General features: G+C 40.4%; 1 protein-coding gene across 1 annotated transcript in view; it reads left to right on the top strand.

Moving 5' to 3' along the window:
* The window catches only part of LOC127224676 (bile acid-CoA:amino acid N-acyltransferase), a 1,166,658-nt gene that overhangs the window by 808,927 nt on the left and 335,888 nt on the right, over window positions 1–21,843 (top strand). The gene's annotated exons all lie outside the window — the stretch shown is intronic.

The following is a 21,843-nucleotide window of genomic DNA, read 5'->3' as shown; positions in this document are numbered from 1 at the left end:
TGGTGGACATATGGGTTATTTCCACCTTCTGGCTAATGTGAACAAGTTCTCTGAACATACCTATGCATTTGTCTAAATAATGTTTCAAGTCTTTGGGATACATATTTAGGAGTAGAATTTCTGGGCCATATATGTTAATGTAGTCATATGTATAACTTTTTTATTTTGTTGCTTTTTGAGACAGGGTCTCCTGTTAGCTCAGGCTGGCCTCAAACTTGCTTTGTAGCAAAGGATGACTCTGAACTTTGGATCCTCCTACCTCTACCTCTGGAATGATGGGATTACAGGTGTGAGTCACACATCCGGTCACCCACAATCTTTACACAGGTGATCATCCAGGTTTTTGACTGCAGAAAAAACAAAAAAAAAAAAAAAAAAAAAAAAAAAACAAGAGACATCTAAGCATTCCCTGGGGTGGGTTACAGGAGCACCTGTAATTACTCTAGGCTAAGAATTATAGCTGCTTTTGTTCCTTACTATTTATTTTAACAATAACTTGTCCGGTATCCCAGGATCTTTGGAATTGCCCAGAGTGCCAGGAAACAGACTGGGGATGGGGGCTTGCGCTCTATTGGCAGACAAACTTTATGACACACATTGCAGAAGCTGAAGCTGCTCACCATTTCCACTTAGGCTTTCCACTTAATGACTTAGAAGCCCTTAAAGATAGGATTCTTATATGAGAGGCAATCAAAGGAAAACCATTAGACTGTGAAATTAGAAGATCAATCCAGATTGGAAATTTGAATGATAGGTAGTAAAGTTGGGGAAAGAAGGTGTAGCAAGGGAGCTTGTACTACCTATTTCCACATGAAGTGTTTTATCTACCTGAAACTGCTTTCTCATTCTTTAAGAGAGAGCTAATGTTGCCTACCTGATAGGATAGGATAGGTAAAAGCTTCCAGCCTCACTGGGCATGGTGGCACACACCTTTAATTGGGAATTCTGGAGGCAGAAGTAGGTGGATCTCTGAATTTGAGGCCAACCTGGTCTACAAAGCAAGTTCCAGGACAGCCAGGGAAACACAGAGAAACCCTGTCTCAAACAAACAATCAAAAACAAAACAAAACAAAACAAAACAAAAAAACAAATACAAAACTTCTAGCCTCAATAAATGTTCAGTGCTTTTGGTTTTAATGCTGAAGATTGGTATGACCACCCAAAAAAACTGCTGCTATGAACACATTTGACCACATGTTTCTCCTCAAATCAAGAGAAGCAGGCTAACCTTAAAATGAATAAGGCCAGGGTAACAACTCAGATCCCTAACACAGTTTCTGCATCTCTTCTCCCTGTTTCCTGACTTAGGAAGGCAAACTACCCTGGTCAGGTTTTTTTTTTTTTTTTTTTTTTAAACATAGCTCAATCTTATCCGTAATGTGGAGTAATGTCTCCTTAATAGGATTTGACAAGATGGTGCATACAGAGAGCTTAACACAGAGCTGGCAAATAGAAAATACTATTACATGTATTGATAAGAAAGCTATTATAAATTCTCCAAGGAAAGTAATAGCAGAAGGACAAGATCAACAGAAAGGCAAGTAAATAAAGCTGTAGGGGAAAACCCACCCATTGGAACGACTTGTCCCTTCCTGAAGACAGCCCAGTCCATTCCCACAATGGGTATGAGCACTGCCTTGTACTCCAAAAACAGTTTGTTGAGAATAGCTTTAAGCACAGTCCTTTTTGCTCTGGCCCAGGCTTACCAAGCAGTCGCGATATAGCAGCTAGTTTCTATGAAAGCTCTCTGAAGGAAAGAACATGAACTGAGCATCTAACCTGAAAGCTACAGCATTCCGAGAAATCTCAATGTTCTTTGCAATTTGGCATTTCATTTATCTCTCTGACTGTTACTATTTTGAATGGACAATGTCCCTGAGGTCTCAGTGAGAATGGATATTAGAAACTATTTTAAACTGGGTTTTCTAGCAAATAATGGAGTCTCATCCAAACTTTCCAAAAGAGGCTGTTTGTTTAATCTGAGGCCAATTAGAACTATGGAACCAGCCTGAGCAGGACCTGCAAGTACCTAAAAGCCATCAGGGACTGCCATCTATTTAGCTTCAGATTCCTAATCCTTCCTTCTCTCTCTTTCTGTTTGACAGTATTGCTAAGTAGTTCAGACTGGCCTCCAACTCTTCAGCCTCCTGCCTCTGCCTCCTGTGTACTGGGATTACAAGAGGCTACCACCACAACCAGTTTCTCAGTGTGTCTTGCCTTGTCTCTTTCTGTCCTGCTCTCTTTATGTTTGCTCTGTGTGTCTTCTTCTTCATCGTCTTCTTCTTCTCCTTCTCTTTCTTTTCTCTTGTATATGTGCTCCATTCTCTCCCCATCTCCCAGCCTGCTTCCTCTGCTTGACTGTCTAGCACTTAGTCATAAGGGATATCATTACCAACATCACCCCAGAGTATGGGAAGTGCGGAAATGTCCTCTTTCTTTGTTCATATTTACCCAGACAAAAAGCAAACAAACAGGCTGAGTTCATTGCTTTAAGAAAGGACAAGCTAACGACACATGTACCAACTGCTTTTGGGTTAGAAATCCACTTCTGATCTAATAGGTTGTTCTGGAGTGGAGGAAGAGGTAGCAGTTGCAATATAGCACCAAAAATAAAGGAGTTACAAGTGGAAGAATTCACCAAGACTTAGCACAGGAAGATAAATACACAGAAATCCTTGTGTTAATAGGACTGTATTTTTGAAAGGAAGAAAAAAAAAAAAAAACCCACAACAACTTGAGATAGATTCATGAGGCACAGAAATATAGATTAGTGTAGCCCCACCCTTCATTTAAAATAAAAATCATCTTTTTGTAACAAAGACCATTACAGAAAACCACAGCTGGTTAAAATGTAGAGAACAAGTGAACAGGGGACCCAGCCCCAGTGGATACATCTACAATACAACTGTACCTAAGTTAGCTCAGGATGGTGGATGAGGGAGCAGAAAGATAGTAAGAATCAAAAGGAAATCTGCCATGAGATTATGTTTCCTAGAAACGACAAGGAACGTCACCCATGACACCTCAATAATATGGAAAACAAGACCTGAACATGAACAACATCAATAGACTTGCTAACACAGAGGGGAGAAATCCCATGAGGCCCCACTTCTAGACAAAGAACTACAGGAAACTAAGGAATACTGAGATTGAGAGAATTAGTTCTCCCCAAGGATAAGCCCCCAAACTGATTATCCAATATCAAGAGGTCAATCTTGAAATCACATAGAGAAGCAACACTAAATGGAGTTATCAGGTTGTTTTTATACACACACATACCAACAACAAATTAAAAAAAAAAAGAGAGATCATGAATTTGAGAGGGAGGGAGATGGGAACATGGGAAAAAATAAGAGAGGGAAGGGAAGGGGGATATAACATAATTATATTTTGAGTTAAAAAATAAAACAAAATACATTTTAAATTAGGATGAGTAGTATAGAAGATATTGCATATACTCTCTAGTGGTACAGATAATCTAGGAGATGCAGTTCAAATGCCAAAATATTAGAAAATCTGAAGTTATTGATAGTGGCAATAATGAAGCAAGATTTTTGAAATCCAAATATTCCTGGAAAATCTTATTGACTACAATGTATGATAGTACAAAGCAGAATACTCACAACATTAAAATATGATGCTAAATAACTTTTGTATGTGTAAACCAATGAAAAGTTGATTTACATAAAATACATATGGGGACTGGAGAAATGGCTCAGCAGTTAAAAGCACTGGCTAATTTTCTAGAGGTCCTGAGTTCAATTCCTAGCAACCATATGATGGCTCACAATCATCTATAATGAGACCTGGTGCCCTCTTCTGGCATGCAGGTGTACATGCAGAAAGAGCACTGATACATAAGATACATAAATTTAAAAAGTTTTAAGTTTCTACATAAATATTAGCTATTAGTTGTTGATCTGTTGCAAATACTTTCATGTGCTGTCCATTTGCTGTATTCAATGGTCGTGGGATGGATGAGATAATCAAGAAGGTCCTGTAGAACAGTGATTCCAAAAGATGACTCTGGATCAGCTGTCTTATCTCCCACTTGTTGGAATCAAATATTAAATTCATGAGTCCAACCCAAATAGAACTTTGGAGGCTGGACCTCACAAACCTTCTAGGTAGATCATTTTGCATACTAATTTTGAGAATTAGGAGTAGCTGGTGTCTATAAACCAAAATGCCAAAAGCATTTTTATAGACTTGAGCTAGATGATTCTAATATTTGTTTGAAAAAAATGATCAAGAATAGTGAAGAAAATTTTCCAAAAGACTCAAGATGGCATTTACCCTACCAGGTAGTAAAATACTCTATAAGTGTATAGAAATTCAATCTGCATAACACAATAAAATAAAGCCCACAATAGATTTCTGAACATGTTGTAACATTTAAACCATAAAACTGTGGTTCTCAACCTTCCGAATGCTGCAACTCTCTAATACAGTTCCTCATGTTGTGGTGACAGCCCCCAGCCAAAAGATTATTTCATTTCGACTTCATAACTGTAATTCTGTTGCTGTTATGAATCATAATGTAAATATCTACGTTTTCCGATGGTCTTAAGAGACTCCTGTGTTGAGACCCACAGATTGAGAACCACCACAAAGGGAAGAGTTGATAAGCCCACAAATGAGATTAGTTATCCATTAATAAAGACATAACATTTCTACTCTGCATCATGTAAAATGAATGATTCCATATGGGTTCTAAAGTCACATATAAAAGATATACAAGTAGTGAACTAAAATCTAGAACGTGCTTGAATGATCAACAACAGCATGCTTTCTATATAAAACTGGTGGTGTAGCACAATGGTTGAACACTCGACTAGCATGTGTGACGTCACAGCATGGTCCCCCACACAAAGAAAGACATAGAGGGTAAAGCCACATAGGATAAGATTGGGATTTTAGCTATGTAAGAATTGACTTCACACGAATAGCACCAAAATCTTCTTTTCTAATAAAAGGATTCATTGAAGAAATGGCTGCTTCTGGGACTAATATAGAAAACACAGAATAAGTTATAGCACAAGAAAGTAAGCAATAACTAAGACAACAGCAACCAATAATAATAACAACAACAACAACAACAACAACAATGGCAAGCAAACAAAATGAGATTCTAGCTTAGGCACGATATTCAGCAGAAACTAAGCAAAATGGGAAAATGGGTCCTCTTGCTTTCTGGAAGAAGTGTAAATTGGTCAGGCTGTTCTGGGGAACTGTAGCTATGGGAATTTTAGAATTCACGGTCCTGTTAATCCACAGAAATGCCACTAGGACAAATGTTGAAAAGGAACATGAATAGCTAGAAGGTGGCTCAGTGAGAAAGCATGCATGCTCTACAAGCCTAAGGACTTGACTTCGGATCTCTGGGACCCATGGAAGAAGCTGTGCTTGCCTGTAAGACAGAATTTGGGGTGTGGAGACAGGTGGATCACAAATAACTGGGCAGCTAAGTAGCCTAGTCAATGAGATTGCTCTTCAGTAAGAGATTCTGTCTCAAGGCAATACTGCAGATAGTGACAGAGGAAGACATCCAGCTCTTACCTGTGCATGCATGTGCATAGGGACACTCAAGTGCATATACCACACACACACACACACACACACACACACACACACACACACACACACACACAAAGAGGGGGGGAGAGGGAGGGAAGGAAAAAGGGAGAAGGAGGGAGGGAGAGGAGAAGGAGAGAGAGAGAGAGAGAAGTGCAGTAAAAATGTAAATCCTCATCTCCAAATCAGATTCTCTTAAAGAGTACACAGACTCAGGAACATCAGTAGTTCCGGCTGCTAACCTCCATTCTGTGACTTTTGATGCATATCCAGTAGTCAATGACAATGGCATCTCATCTTCTGCCTCACTGGCAGCGACTGTAAGAGGCATACCAATTTTCCAGGCTGTAAAATGTGAATGAGGAAGTGTGCCTTAGAATAATAAAATAAAGATCAGGTGTAGCAGCTAAAGAAACCAAGGGTAGTCACAGACACCACTGCTGGATGCTTTAATTCGTATTGCTAAGAAAAGGTAACACATTGTAAGAGTGATTATGCAGTACAAGATTATTCAGGGAAAATGCAAACTAACCTTGCGGTTTCTACGGCAGACACTGAAAATGTGGCCACCATAGACTGGCAACTTTCCTTTACCATCCCTTATTACACTTTACACAGACTGCTAGTTTTCCCAGGCTCTGGGCTGAGACATGATGTGATCTAGTTCTGGAGAAAGAACTGTAAGCAGACAATCCCCTGGGTTTCCTTTCGTGAATGAAAACAGCTTGGCGAGCAGATGATGTTTGGCCTCTCCTATCCAGTGCATGGACACAGCTTCTAGAGAGGCTGCCATCATGTCTCGACAAACAAGGACAAGAACTATCTGCAGTGCATGGTCATATGAGTGATGGAGCCTGGGATCCTGGTGACGTCACTGCACCTCACCGCTGAGTCTCACTGCCCACTGTGTGCAGTCTGTGTCTCCCGGTAAAACGTGCTTCCACGAACAGTTCAGTAACCTGATACACAGCCACACTGCGAGACAACTATTATCACCATCCATTAAGAGGTTTTTGTCATTCCAGGCTCTGTTCAAGTTAAATGCCATTCTGTGTTCCTGCCCCAGCCCTCATCTCTGGCAACCATTCCACTTTGTCTTCATATTTTGACAAATTCAAGGAGCTCATATAAGTAGAATCGTAAGTTCTTTTGTGTCTAGCTTTTTAAAAAGTTTGTATGTTTTGTTTTTGTTTTTCAAGACAGGGTTTCTCTGTGCAGCTTTAGAGCCTGTTCTGTAACTAGCTCTTATAAACCAGATTGGTCTCAGACTCACAGAGGTCTGCCTGCCTCTGCCTCCCAAGTGCTGGGATTAAAGGCGTGCACCACCACTGCACGGCTTATCTTGTTGTTTTTAACTATCTGTATCTGCATGAAGGCATGTGCACATGAGTGTAGGTACTTGTGGAAGTCAAAGGTGTAAGATTCTCCTGGAGCTGCAGTTACAGGCAGTTGTATGCCATCTGAGGGGGTTACTGGGAACCAAATTTGGGTGGGTCCTCTGGGAGGTGTTCTTAAGAACACCACTCAGAGGTGTTCTTAACCACTGAGCCATCCCTCTGACCCCTCTGCCTTTTAAATTCTTCATTGTACACATTCATTGTGTACTTCATTACATAAAGACATTACCACGCAAGCATAGTTCCCCTCATACCTCTATTCTAGCCCTTTCTAATCCCCACTAGTAATCTTTGCTTTTGCTTTCATATCATGCACACATCCATACATGATTTTATATATCTACATAAGATCTAATAACTACAAATGAAAGGAAGCATACAGCAGTTGTCTCTATGGCTAGCTTAATATGACTATCTCTAGTTACGTCCATTTTTCTGGAAACTTTGTTCCTTAGGAATAAAGAAAGAATCCTTTGTGTATATGTGCCACGAATAAAGGTTCACTTTTGTCCATATCCTCCACAGCATCAACTGTTATTTGTTTTCTTAATGACTCCCATTCTCACTGGGCTAAGATCAAATGGCAGTATAGATTCATCTCTCTAAAGGCTAGAGACTTTGAATGATTTCTATATGTTCATTAGCCCTTTTTAGTTCTTTGTATAGTCTAGATATTAATTCTGTCAGGTTCAAAGATGTTTCTCCTTTTCTGTAGGCCGTGTCTTTACTTGTGTCCATTGCTACCTTTTAGTTTCACGAAATCCAATGCTTTGGAAGAATCCTTCTATGTACTGTATGACTAAATGCCACTATGATGGGTTTAATAAGCAAGCTGACTGACCAGTAGCTGAACAGGATAAAGTTTGGCAGGATAAGCTGAGAATGAGGGGATGAGGATTGGTGGAGTCAGAGGAGTTGCCAGCCAGACACAGAGGGAGCAGGATGAACAAGCCATGCTAATAAACTGCCACATGACAGAGCATAAATAAGGAATATGGATTAACTTAAAATGTAAGAGCTAGGTAGTAATAAGCCTGAGCTATTGGTTGAGCATTTACAAACAATGTTACGACTCTAAGAGGTTATTTGAGAGTGGCATCCAGCAAAAGGAAAACTCCACTAATAGTTTAGTTTGTCATTTGTTCAGAAAATTGTTGCCTAGATCTTGAAGTTTTCCCTCTACCTACTTTTCCCTCTACCAGAGTCTTGAATCTTACATTGAGGTCTTTGGCCCATCTAAGGTTGATTCTTGTGCAGGGTGAGAGGTAGGAATCTAGTTTCATTCTTCTACATGTGGATACCCAAATTTTGCAGCATCATTTATTGAAGATGCTGTATTTTCATCACCTTTGTAAAAAAAAATCAAGTTACTTTAGCTGTGTGGGTTTATAACTGAGTTTTGTATGCTTGTTCAGTTGAGCTACATGTCTGATTTAGGACCAGCACAACATATTTTTGCTGCTGTTGCCCTGTAAAATGACTTGAAATCAGGTATAATGATACTTCTGGTTTTATTCTCTTTGATCAGAATTGCTTTCTCTATCCTGGGTCTTTTGTGTTTTGTTTCTAGCTTATTTAATTCACATAATGTTGTCACTGAACAGTCACTGTAATATAACTAATAATTTCACTCTTAACAGCTGAATAAATTTCCAGTCTGCATGTATATGTCACATTTTATCACTGATGCAGGGACATTTGAATTATTTCTTTTGGGCTTTGAGACTAATAAACTGGCTTCCTTTCTTGGGTGTCATTTTCTTGTAGTTGAATAGAGTCATAACTACCACAGGCATATGCATAGAGATATATGCATAAAGATATAGGGAAATGCACTGGATAATTATACAAGTGGAAATAGGACAGTGAGGACACTTTCCTTACACTTAAAATCTGACACATTTCTAGTTTTCTTCTTTCCTAGCAGAGGAAGATAAACAATAGTGCAAAAATGTGGCCAGCAGAATTTGTGTAGGCATGTGTATGTGGAATCTGGCTGATTCCACATATGTGTATGTGGATTCCTGGTTGATAGCCAAAGCTAAACATTTTTCTTTAGATTTCAGCAAACAGTTTATTAGTGACTGGCTGTAAGGAGAAAAAGGAACAAAAATCCAATCCAACACTGGGAGTGCAGCATCAAAATCTTTATTTTGTTCAATTCTGGGGCTCAAACTTAGGGTCTTACCCATGCCAGGAGGTGCTCTATTGTGGAAACATATTCCCAGTGCCCCAAATAGATTTTAAACAAAATATAAATGGAAAAGGGTTGTGTGTGTGTGTGTGTGTGTGTGTGTGTGTGTTTGCCAGCATTGTAGATGAGAATTATTCCAACGTTTAGGATGCAATTTGATTTCTAACCATCTGGCTACACAACAAAAATGAGCTATTATGTGACCTAAAGGTGGCAAGAGTTGGCGTGGAAACAATTGGCTGTGGAAACAATAGAGCCCATATCACATAAAACTCTAAAGCTATTTTACAACTGTGTGATATAAGACAATAAATCGGGGGTGGGGAAAGGAATCAGGGTGGAGTTCTCATGAGTCTCCAAGGGGGTAGAAAGCTGCACCCAAATGCCAAAGCTACATTTGGTTTAGCTAGCACCCAGAACCGGACCTAGTACATGGGCAGGTGTGTTACATCTGCTTCAACATACACAAGTATTATTCTTTCTTCTCCTAATGGCAGCACTCTGATAGAGTTGCTGTTTGAGTAGCTTCTCAGCTTTGAATAGAAGCTTCTCTATTGCTGAGAAAGTTTTACCTCATCGGTGGCTGGTGGAAGGGAGGCCAGCAGCTTTTGCGTTCTCCTGGAAGTGTTGCATTACAGTTTAGAGAAGAACAAAGCGTCTAGTAAATGTTAATCTGTCTCCCCATTAGGCTTCTTTATGTGAAGAATGGATCTAAAACTCTGAGTATCTCTACCAATTATGTTACTCCTAGCAGAAACAAATCCAAAACATTTGTGGGTAGAATTTGTCATTGACTTAAATCTATTAGTATTGTTTCTTTTGTCTTGTTTTTATTTATTTTACATGCCAATCCCAGTTCCCCCTCCCTCTTACCCTCTCTGCCCCCTCACATGCACCCTGACCATCCTTCCCTCCCATCCCCCCACCCCAATTCCACATGTAGGGCAATGCCATCCACATGGGGCATGTAGATCTGTCAAGTCATTTGAAATAGGGACTAGGACTTCTCTCCTGTCTCTAGGTTAAGGCAGTATCCCTTCATGGGGGATGTGCCCGCAAGGTCCTTTTGTACACCAGGAATACATCCTGGTTCCACTGTCTGAGGTCCCTTAGACTGCTCAGTCCTTCTGGCTGAGACCCATATTCAGAGGGGCCTGAGTCAGTCCCATGCTCGATTCCCAGCTATCAGTCTGGGGGCCTGTTAACTCCTCCTTGTTCAGGTCAGCTGTCTCTGTGTTTCGGCAACCTGGTCTTGTCCTCTCCCTCTGCATCTGGATTCTAGTTCAACTCAGTGTTTAGGTATGAGTGTTTGCTTCTGTCTCCAACAGGTACTAGATGAGGGCTTCATTATGGTGGATAAGTTAGTTGTTGATCTCACTATCCGGGAAGGACATTTATGGTAGCCTTTCCACTGTTGCTCAAATTGTTAGTTGGCAGCAGTCTTGTAGGTCACCAGACCTTTCTTTAGGTTCAGTTTCCTCTTCAAACCAATAATGGCTCCCTCTTTTATGCTCTCTCTCTCCTGTCTTCTATTCCTCCTCTGACTCAATCTTCCTAGTCGCACGTGCTTTCCTCTTCTCCCCTTCTCTTTCTCCTACTTCTCTCTCCATTCACTGCCCCCCCCACTTCCCATGTGCTTTGGGGGACTTGTCCCTTCCTCCTTTTGTGAGGGACCTTATATGAATCTCTTAGAATACACCTTGTATCCTAGTTCCTAGAACTCTCAATAGAGGAAATCAAAAAGGCTGAAAGACACTTAAGAAAGTGCTCAACATCTTTAGCTATCAGGGAAATGCAAATCAAAACAACTTTGAGATACCATCTTACTCTTGCCAGAAAGGCTAAAATTAAAAACACCAATTACAACTTATGCTGGAGAGGATGTGGAGAAAAGGGAACACTCCCCCACTGCTGGTGGGAGTGCAAACTCGTAAAGCCATTTTGGAGTTCAGTATGGCTGTTCCTCAGGAAAATGGTAATTAGTTTACCACAGGACCTGGCAATCCCTCTCTTAGTCATATACCCAAATGATCCACATCCATGCAACAAAGACATGTGCTCAACTATGTTCATAGCAAGAACCTGGAAGCAACATAGATGCCTCTCAACTGAAGAATGGATAAAGATGATTTGGCACATCTACACAATGGAATACTACTCTGCAGAAAAAAATAATGGAATCTTGAAATTCGCAGGCAAGTAGATGGCACTTGAAGAAACCATCCTGAATGAGGTAACCTGGTCACAAAAAACAGAAACATGGTATGTACTCGCTCATATATGGATTTTAGACATAGAGCAAAGGATCACCAGCCTATAATTCATACCACCAGTTTGTTTTTGTTTTTTTAAGCAGGTTAAAAAAAGTCATTGCTTTTAAGCTCATTTTGTAATAAATTTCAGAAGGAATGTGGCTTTTCTTTTATCCAGCACACATGAGATTTGTCTTTAGTTTGCTGTAAGATATCCTTACTTTATGTCACTGGGTATGTTTAACAGTAGCAAGAGTAATCATTTCACCTGCAGAAAATATGTCACTGTGTTCCTGAGACTTTTCCCTTCAGGGCATTACGCTTATCAGATGTGCCCTTATGGACAATGGTATTCATTGGTACTGATAGAAAGGTTCTGAAAAAGAATCACCTCTGGATTTATAGTCATCAGTTAATGTTTTAGTAACCTCTGAACAGAATCTTGTTCATACCTTTGTTTCAGGGCATTACTAAATGTTACGTCTCAGACCCTCCAGCATTCTCTCCCTCTTCTTCTCCTTCTTCTCTACTATGGAGAGGTAAGAAGCCCCTCCCTGATATGACTATAAGGAAAGTTATGGCCCCACTCAGTGTCTGATTCGTTGGTACATAGGCTATGTAAAATTAAATTATATGGTGCTCAAATTAATTCTTGCCAGCCCCCTAAAACGTATGTCAGATATCTGCTTTGTTTGGAAAATTTCTCTGAAGGCTCTGTACTCCAGGTCCTCTGCCCAGTTCCCTCTAAAACAGTGGCTCTCAACCTTCCTAATGCTGCCACACCAGAATACAACTCCTCATGGTGTGGTAACCCACAACCACAAAATTATTCTTGTTGCTGTAATTTTGCTACAAGTGGTGTCTTGGTTCCTAAGACCATCAGACATATGTATTTTCCAATGGTCACAACTCACAAGTTGGGAACTGCTGCTCTAACATGTTGTTCATGGTGGGTATTTCTCTGAATCTTTCACTGCAATCTCTCTCAATAAAGCTCATGCCCAGGTTTGAAAGGGAAGTCCTCCCTTCTTTAAGGTCCTGTCATACTGCCTCTGGTAATGATGCTCTCCATCCCATTGTTTGCCCACTTCAAGGCCTAACCACACCCCCATTCATGGTCATGAGGATCTATCTTCTAATATAGCTCATTCTACATGGTAACTGACTCAGCTTCCTCTCCACTGAACCTGCCTCTTTTTGCTATAACATTAAATAATCTTGTTTAAGCAAAGGCAATGGCCTTTAAGGAACATGACAATCTCATCAAACACCCTGTTTTGTTTTGTTCTTTTGAGACAGCTCTCTTGTAGCCTGGTTTGGCTTCTAGTTTGCTTTCTAGCTGAGGATGACCTTGAACACCTAGTTCTCCTCCTCTACCTCCCAAGTGCTGGGATTGCAGGCATACACTATCTATCATGCCCAGTTTATGTGATTCTAGGGCCAAAACCCAGATTTTTGTGCATGCTAAACAAACATTCTACCAACTGAACTACTCCCCCATCTGACTGTATGTATACATCTGTCTATGAAGTGAATAACTTGACCTGACTGTGATTATAGGGTTTTTATAACCCATTTTTTGGTGTCTTAATTGTAGATTGTGGGTAGTTTTCCTTAAAAGCTTACAATGCTCTTAATTCCCGCTGTGTGTCAATTATGGCACACATATAAGCCTTATTCACTAATAAAGGGAGAAGCCCTGTATAGTGTTTTTATAATTTGAAATGGACTAAGTATTAAGTGTAGTTAGTAAAGACTCACATACATTGTCTTCAGTTTTGAATCTTGAGTTAATGTAGATATGGAAATGGAACAAAGAAAGTAAGTTCTATAATCAGAATCTTTGTGGCAGGAATTCTTGCCTGGACAGTATGCTTATGTGATCACATTGGTTCTATTAGTCAGCATTATTAGAGCATGCTAAATGTTGATGTCACATGTATGATGTTTTCCACCTGTGTGTGAACGGTGTGTGTGTGTGTGTGTGTGTGTGTGTGTGTGTGTGTGTGTGTGTTATAGTCAACAGGAAGGGTTTGGGTGAATGGAATAAAGTCCATGACTGAAAAACCAAATTAGAAACAAATCCCTAGCAGTGACTTTTCTCAATACAAACCTGATCGTAGAAGCATCCCAGTAACACTGCAAAAGACAACATTGCTTCCTTTCTGGCCAAGTGCAGGAATGGCCAACCAAGTTAACCACCATCAAAGTGGCCCCTTGTGCACCCAGCCTCCACCCAGAGTCACACAAAGACCAATCAGGATTGCCCCCATTTCCATGGCAGTATCCCCATGGTAGGAACCCAGACTGAAAAGAGGTTAGTTCCCAAAAGTAGACCATCAAGTTCTGTTCAGTTTTGCCTGCTGCTTCTTTGCAATATGCTCAGTAAACTTATCGGTTCCCACTCACACCTGTCTTGGGTGAATTCTTTCACCACTCACCAATCCCCTACAACAAGGGCTTGTTCTGATAAAGTTTCACATAACATGCCAATGGTAGCGGGTGTTCCTATCCCAAGTTCTCCCTTGTGCCATATTTTTAAACTAACAAAAACACAAACTCCAGAACAAATACATCATCTAGCATGTTCTAACCTTTAGACTTGAATCTCATTGTTTTGCATCATCTCAAGTACTGCGTACAGAAGACCCTGGCACACCACCCACTCCGGACAACGAAATGACAGTGATGGAGACAGAACCCAGGTTTTCCTGCAAAGTGGAGCACATTACACTGACATTCTCATTTAAGCCGCTCCCGAGCCCTGTGAGATACAATTATTATCAAATCCATTTTGTACACGCAGAAGTGTGGACAGGTCATTTGCCCATGACGAAGCTCAGAACAAAAAGAATTTGAATGTGTCGCGCCTTAAAGCACGAGTTCCTAAGAACTAATCTTAACTGAAATAAGTCAACCGACAGAACGTGAGCTGTGAAAGGCACGCGGCGTGAAAACTCGTGTGTTCTCTAGTCTCTCCAGGCACACAGAAAAGGTCCAATCAAGAAAGATCTCTTAAAGAACCACCTCAAACTCCTTTAGGATCTTCGCTATCATAACTTGTTAAGTTCTCCACAAGCTCCCCCCCCCCCCCCACTTCACTAAGCACGAGCTCCGCCTGCGCAAGCGCACTAAGACCCGGAACTGGATTACGGGAATTCACCAGACCGCGCTGAGCAGAGAGGACTGCGGCAAACCGGACTGCGCGCGGTGGGCGGAGCCTTTGTATGAGCCAAGGGAGAAACAAAACAAAACAACAACAAAAATCTGAACCAAACTTTTCACCCAGTAGGTGTTCCAGGAAGTTTGAATTACTGGGGGTAGTAAGTCGCACTTCAGAGACTGAGACTAGAGAGGAGTTTGAGCTCTCTTACTCTCTGCAGTCCTGCACATGATAAATACAACAAAATAAGCAGAGGAAGGGCATTCATTCCTTGAAAGCCCATCCGCAAGCCCAACATCTCTACAGGAGACTGTAACGCAGTAGGAGGAAAACTCGGACCTTTTGTCTGGCTTCCTGTCTGCACTTAGCATGTTGTCTCGAGGAACGGACAGTATTCCATTCTTTGCTGACTCTCCAGACACCTGTACCTAACCCATTCACATTCATCTAGGGATTATGCAATCGCCTGTTTGGGTATCAGTGACTATCAAAGACTATGATCAAGAGAGTGGGGCCTGGGTCTTGCTATAACTGAATCTCCAGTGCCTATCTCAAAGCCTGACCCAAGTAAACATACGGGCAGCTAATCTCTACCATGAGCTGTGTGATGACTCCTGTACAAATATGAACGGCTCAAACAGTCCCAAAGCTTCCAGGCTTGTGTTGGATCACTCCACCACCGAAATCAAATGAAAAAAGGAAGTACTCAACAGAAAATATCAAGGGATAATCCAGTCTGGAAAAAACAGACCTTTGCTATTTACATAGGTTCCAAGAGAGAGGGACAATGGTGTTTTTAAATATACAAATTAAGGCTGCCTGAAGACCTTCTCCTGTCTCTCTGTTGCCCCAAACCCAGTCCCCCAGTTTCATCATCAGTGCTGCAAGAGAACACAGAACAGCCTTCCCTGCTCCCCACCTCACATCTACTGTGGATCCCACATGTGTCTTCCATTTCTAACCTGCCTCCATTGACTTGTTGATTGATCCCAGCCCCCAACTCAATCAGGCACCCCCAGCTAACTCAAGGGCTGCTCTCCTAGCAGCAGGGAACTGGCCAAGGTCTTCCTTTACTCTCTGACCCTATCCCCTCCTACCTTCCTTCCCCCAACTTATCCCATTATCCCAGCCTCCAACACCAGCAACTGAACAGGCCAGGAAAACAGGCAACATACAACCATTACACTCTGAAAAATCCAGAGAGGAAACAGAAACCAAGAAACAAAATGCTAACTCAATAAAGACAAATCCAGAAATCAGTACCTTGAACTTTAACCATGCCAAACACAGATGATGAGACACCAGCAAAAAAACAAAACAAAACAAAACAAAACAAAAAACCCCCCACAACAACAGCCAGGGCGATGTGTATCCGTTTAGAGCCCAGTTATCTACCATAGCAGGCCCTAAGTATTCTAACATAGCTGAAACACAAGAAAATGACCTTAAAACATCCTCTATGAATATGATAGAGAGCCTTACAGAGGAAATAAAGAAATTCAGGAAAACACAAACAAACAGTGGAAGGAAATGAATAAAACTGTTCAAGACCTGAAACTGGAAATATAATCAATAAAGAAAACTGAAAAATTTAGGAATTCAAACAGAAACTATGGAGACAAGCTTCACCAACAGACTGCAAGAGGTGAAAGAGAGAACTCAAACATTGAAAATACAATAAAAGAAATGGCTACATTGGTTAAAGAAAATATTAAATCTAAAATACTTCTGACACAAAACATCCAGGAAATCTGGAACACTATGAAAAGACCATTTAGTTTGATGTTAGCTACTGGCTTGATGTAGACGGTGTTTATTATGTTGAGTTATGCTTTATGAACATAGATGCAAAAATTCTCGACAAAATACTTGCAAACAGAATCCAAGAACATATCAAAAAAATCAACCATCATGATCAAGTAGGCATCATCCCAGAGATGTAGGAGTCATTCAACAGTTGTAAATCAATAGATGTTATTCTCCATATAAACAAAAACTGAAAGAGAAAAGCCATGCAGAAAAGGTCTTTGGCAAAAATCCAACACCACTTCATGATAAAAGTTCTGGAGAGGTTAGGCATACAAGAGGCATAACTCAACATAATAAACACCGTTTACAGCAAGCCCAAAGCCAACATCAACCTAAATGGACAGAAACTCAAAGCAATTCCTTTAAAATCAGGAATAAGGTAAGGTTATCCACTCTATATCTATTCAATTAGTACTTGAAGTTTTAGCTAGAGCAATAAGACAACTGAAGGAGGTCAAGGAGATAAAAATTGGAAAGGAAAGTCAAAGTATCAGTGTTTGCAGATGGTATGATAGTATATACATATATGTGACCCTAAAAATTCCACCAGAGAACTCCTACAGCTGATAAACACTTTCAGCCAAGTGTCAGGATACAATATGAACTCCAAAAGCTCAGTAGCCCTTCTATACACAAATGATAAATAGACTGAGAAAGAATCAGAGAAATCACAGTAGCATCAAATAATATAAAATATATTGGGCTAACTATAACCAAGCAAGTGAAAGATTTATATGATTAATAACTTGAAGTATTTGAAGAATAAAGTAAAAGATATCAGAAGATGAAAAGACATCCCATGCTCATGGATACTGGTAAGATTAATACAGTAAAAATTGACATCCTACTAAAAGCAATCTATAGATTCACTTCAATTCCCATCAAAATTCCAACATAATTCTTTACAGATCTTGAAAAGACAATTTCAAACTTCATATAGAAAAATAAAAAACTCAAAATAGCTAAAACAATCCTGAACAATGAATGAGTAGCTGGAGGTATCACCATCTCTGATTTTAAGTTGTACTTCAGAGCTCTAGTAATTAAAAAAAAATGGTGTTGGCATAAAAACAGACATGTTGATCAATGGAATTGAATTGAAGACCCAGACATAAATCCACAAACCTATGGACACTTGAGTTTTGACAAAGCCAAAAAGATACACTACAAAAAGACAGCATCTTCAACAAATGGTGCTGGCCTAACTGGATGTCGATATGTAGAAGAAAGCAAATAGATCCATATTTATCACTCTGCATAACTCAAGTCCAAGTTGATCAAATATCTGACTATACATCCAGGTACACTGAAGCTAATAGAAGGAAGATGGGGGATAGACTTGAACACATTGAAATAGGGAATGACTTTCTTAACAGAACACCTAAAGAACAGGCACTAAGATCAACACTTAATAAATGGGACCTCATAAAACTGAAAAGCTTCTGTAAGGCAAAGGAGGCAGCCTACGGGATAAGAAAATACATTTACCAACTCTGATAGGGGGCTGAAATTCAAAATATACAAAGAACTCAAGAAATTAGATATCCAAAAACCAAGTAATCCAATTAAAAATGGGGCACAGATCTAAACAGAGAATTCTCAGTACAGGAATCTCAAATGACTGAGAAACACTTGAAATGTTCACTATCCTTCCTTAGCCATCAGGGAAATGCAAATCAAAACTACTCTGAGATTCCATCTTATGCCTGTCAGAATGGCTAAGATCAAAAACACAAGTGATAGCTCATACTGGCTAGGATGTGGAGCAAGGGTTTGTTTCACCTTACATCTTACAGTCCTTTATGAAGGGAACTCAGGGCAGGAACCTGGAGACAGGAACTGGAGCAGAAAAAGTGGAAGAAGGCTGCTTACTAGCTTTCTTACCATGGCTTTCTTCCCTTCCTTTTTCATACAACAAAGGACCACTTGCCCAGGGTTGACACTCTGCATAGTGAACTGGATCCTCCCATGTCAATTATTAACAAAGAAAATACCCACCAGTTTTCCTACAGGACAATGTGACAGAGGCAATTCCTCAGTTGAGAATCCCTCTTCCCAGATAGGTACAGGTTTGTGCCAAGTTGACAAAAACCAACCAGCACAAAGGTAGAGGGCTTGCCTAGCCTGCAGGAAACCCTGGGTTTGTCCTTAGCACCATATAAACTGCGTGAAGGTGCACATCTGTAATCAAGCATGTGGGAAATGGAGGCAGGGGGGGATCAGAAATTTAAGGCGATTCTCATTCTCAGCTACATAATGAGTTATAGGCCAGAGTGAGATTCATAAGACTCTGTGTGAAAAAGAAAGAAAAAAAATCTGCCATCGGATAGCTAACATTTGTCAATGGGTTACCTTTGTTTTAAGAATAATGATGAAAACACGAAGTATGTTATTTACTATACTTGCCAAACTCTCCAGTCTTGTACTGTGTTCCTACTCTTGTCTTTATGTTTCACTCGCTGAACTTCCTTTATTTCCTTAAATACTCCCTCCCACTCCAGGCACTTCCTCCATTCTTTCCCTCTACTTGGCGTGCCCTTCACATGCTCCAGATCTGAGGTTCAGCATCACTTTTTTTTTTTAACAGGGTTTTTCTGCATTGCTTTGGAGCCTATCCTGGAACTAGCTCTGTAGACCAGGCTGGCCTCGAACTGACAGAGATCCACCTGCCTCCGTCTCCTGAGTGCTGGGACTAAAGGTCTGCACCACCAACGCCCAGCTCAGCATCACTTTTTAAGAGCAACAACTTTCTCTGCCAAGTCTTTCCAAAGATAAACTATGATAAGCAATCATGAAAAGTAAAGGCTTCCCTTTGCTTTCCCAGGTGCATCCTTGGCTTTGCTTTACCATGCTTTATGTCCACAGAAGCTGACCCATGTATTTTACCTTGTCTTCCTGACCTTCTGGCCAGCAGAGAGTACAGATAGGAGTTTAGAGCAAGACAGATTTCCAGCAGAGTTGCCACAAACTGGTTGCTTCCCCAACCAAAGTCCAGCTCCAGATCTGACAGGCAGTCAGCTCCATGGATGTTTCACTGTATCCAGGTTCCAGGATCTGTCCCTCCAAACTCAGGGATACTTTCAGTAGTGCTGTCAAATACAGCACATGTTACTTATGGTTCCCTATTGCCCACCCACTCCTTCACAAATGGTTCTTCTGTTTAAGGATCCTCAAATTACCCTCTGGAAGTACACCATCTGTTTCCTCTAGGGAGGAAGCAATAGAGACACTGCCCCAGGGAATCTTTCCTGTAACTAAAATTTATATCATCAGTGTCAAACATTTTCCTTATGGCCCAAAGCAAGGGACTATTGAATTCTTTGTGTTGATCATTGGAAAATTATGTTTTGAAAACAGAAACAGAACATAAAAATATGGTATATTTTATTTTAATTTTTTAAAACTCAAAGCAGGTGTACATTTGTTATAAAAAAGATCCAACAGATATGCTATAAAACATCAAACATTTGGTGTGATAGGTTTTTTTTTTTTTTTTTGCCTTTTTCTAGTTTTTTTGCAATAATGTTAAATTACTTTGTTTGTTTGATTGTTTCCAAGACAGAGTTTCTCTGTAGCTTTGTAGACCAGGCTGGCCTCAAATCTGCCTCTGCCTCTGGAATACTGGAATTGAATGTGTGTGCCACCACCACCCAGCAGGTACATTACAATTATTAATGATATGTATGTTATTTTAAGATGTTTTTATCTGACCTTAAAAATGGAAGTTATAAAAATCGCTCATTAATTACAGTATGTTAAGGCAATGAAAGTATTTTGCATTACTTGGTATGTGTGACCGTTAACCTTGGTTGTCGTGGCCCTGGATCAGGAATCAGTTAAAAGGCAAGACCATGAGCACTCTGGGAGAGATGTTCCTGTTCAGATTGTTTGAAGTAGGAGTGCCCATGCTAAACATAGGTGGAACCTTCCGGTGACAACTCAGAAGAAAGATGGAAGAAGGCAGCATTGCTGTTTGCCTACTTGCCTCCACTCCCCGCAAGTTCATCCATCCTGTCTCTGCCATGTTCTTTGACATCAGGACTCAGCTTTTTAGGGAATCCAATGTATAATGAAGATAGCAGCTCTCCAGAAATCTTTCAGACCTTCAGCAACCGAGTGGCACTGCTATGACATCCCATCTCATGGACTGTGTGAAATAGCCATTGTAGGACTATCTGTAGCATATAATATAAGCAAGTCTAATAAATCCTCTTTTAAATATAAATTAATTCATGCCAGCCATAGTGGCACACACCTTTAATCCCAGCAGAGGCAGGTGGATCTCTTGAGAATGAAGCCAGCCTGGTCTACATAGTGAATTCCAGGACAGCCAGGGCTACACAGAGAAACCCTGTCTTGAAAAACTCTGTGTGTGTATGTGTGTGTGTGTGTGTGACATAGTCTATTATCAGTTCTGTTGCTCTATTGTAAAGGACTCTGATGAATACAGTATGTATCAATATATCAGTAGTCACTTTCTATACTTTTCTTCCTTCCTAAATGTGATGGTCTGAATGAGAATGGCTCCTTAGGCTCTTATATATGAATATTGGTTCCTGAGCTGGTGGAGCTGTTTGGGAAGGATTAGGAGGTGTGGCCTTGTTGAAGGAGGTAGTTTCATTGGAGGGTAGGCTTTGAGGTTTCAGAGTTCTCTCTGTCTCATGCTTATGGGTTAAGATGTATGCTCCCAGCTTCTGTTCCAGCACTATGCCTCTCTGTCTCTGGCCATACTTCCTTCCCACATGGTGTCATGGACTCTAATCCTCCAAAACTGTAAGCTCCATATAAACTCTTTTACAAGTTGCCTGGGTTGTGGTATTTTATCAAAGCAATGGAAAATTACCTAAGATAGTAAGTAAACTCTAGAGAATACAAATCTGCCTTTTCTAGGTGACACAGGAATGTAACTATATTGTACATTAATAGAACAATGCTCTGAGGTTATTTAGTTCAATTCTATCATTTATCATACAAGGAATTCTGTACAGTGATTTTATCTCCAGGGAGGTTAAGGGACTTCCCTGATGTCATATGTGGCTAATTAGAGTTCATCCTTCATCTTTTCTCTTTAAAGAGTTCCTCCAAGCTCTGCTTCCTTCTCTCTGGAGTAATACCTCCTTCTCTGTATTTGTTACTATCCACAATTTACTTAATTCAACTACAGTTTTGTTCTTTAAGTAATTAACCCCATTTCTATCTTTGTATGTCATGTCACACCATACCGCACCACCACTATCCCTTGCTCCTGGTCTCGTAAGAAGTTTTGTCAGGTGAAATGAATACTAGTGATACAAATGGTAAGAAGACATTCAAGGAGCACACAGTGCTCAATTCCCAGCTCTCATACTGGGTGGTCCACAGTCACCCATCACTCCAGCACCTGGAGATCCAATAGCATCTTCTGGCCTCCGTGGGCACCTATACTCACATGTATATACCGCCCAGACTCACATG

The sequence above is a fragment of the Phodopus roborovskii genome, unplaced genomic scaffold (assembly GCF_943737965.1).
Source record: "Phodopus roborovskii unplaced genomic scaffold, PHOROB, whole genome shotgun sequence".
Lineage (NCBI taxonomy): Eukaryota > Metazoa > Chordata > Mammalia > Rodentia > Cricetidae > Phodopus > Phodopus roborovskii.
This window is presented reverse-complemented; position numbering and strand designations above follow the sequence as displayed.